This window comes from Callorhinus ursinus, unplaced genomic scaffold, assembly GCF_003265705.2.
Source record: "Callorhinus ursinus isolate GAN/ISIS: 27379988/994484 unplaced genomic scaffold, GSC_fseal_2.0 scaffold77, whole genome shotgun sequence".
Classification (NCBI taxonomy): Eukaryota; Metazoa; Chordata; class Mammalia; order Carnivora; family Otariidae; genus Callorhinus; species Callorhinus ursinus.
In genome coordinates, this window is record NW_027397139.1 from 3,237,331 (window position 1) to 3,238,227 (window position 897).

The following is an 897-nucleotide window of genomic DNA, read 5'->3' on the forward strand; positions in this document are numbered from 1 at the left end:
AGGGATGGGGTGAGGGATGGGGTGAGGGGTGGGGAGGAGGTGAGGGAGGGGGTGAGGGTTTGGGGGTGAACATTTGTGACAAAGACAGTTCAGCACTCCTCCAGGTGGCCCCCCCACCAGAGACTTCGCGGGCCCTGCTGGAGCCCATACTTACTGCAGCCAGAGGCGAGGAAGGAGCAGGTGTTCTGACCCTCCTTTTACAGGCCTCGGCTTCCCCATCTGCTAAATGTTGGCTTGGGGCAGAGTTTGCAAACTTAAAAGCAGGGGATCGGAGGAGGGAGAGAGTGAGGCACTCACCAGGAGCGTAAAACTTAAGTGCGGGACACCAAAACCTCAGCCATCAAGACACATATTTTAAAGCAATATTGAGTGCAAAGGAAACCATGGTGAAAAAAATACCTACATATGTATATATATATATATTTAGAAGATTTTATTTATTTATTTGAGAGAGAGAGAGAGAGCACAGAAGGAATGGCAGAGGGAGAGGGAGAAGCAGACTCTCCACTGGGCAGGGAGCCCGATGCGGGACTGGATTCCTGAACCCCGGGATCATGACCTGAGCCGAAGGCAGACATTTAACCTACTGAGCCACTCAGGTGCCCCCCCAAATACCAATATTTTAAATAAAGACAGGATCTGACAGGTCCTGGGAGAAGCAAGGGAGATGGTTGGCACAAGGGCAGCATCGGATCTTGTCTTTCTGTCACATGTTGGTATTTTGTTCATCCTGGATTATTTCTGCATTTCTTTTGCATTTTTTAAATATTGCATTAACACAGTATTTATCGCGATAGCAAGGTTTTCTGGTTTGGTTTTGTTTTGTTTTTTATCGGTGCCCCTTTAGGTTTGGGATTTGAGAAAAAGACCCATAGTTCTGGTCCTGCTCTGTCTTTG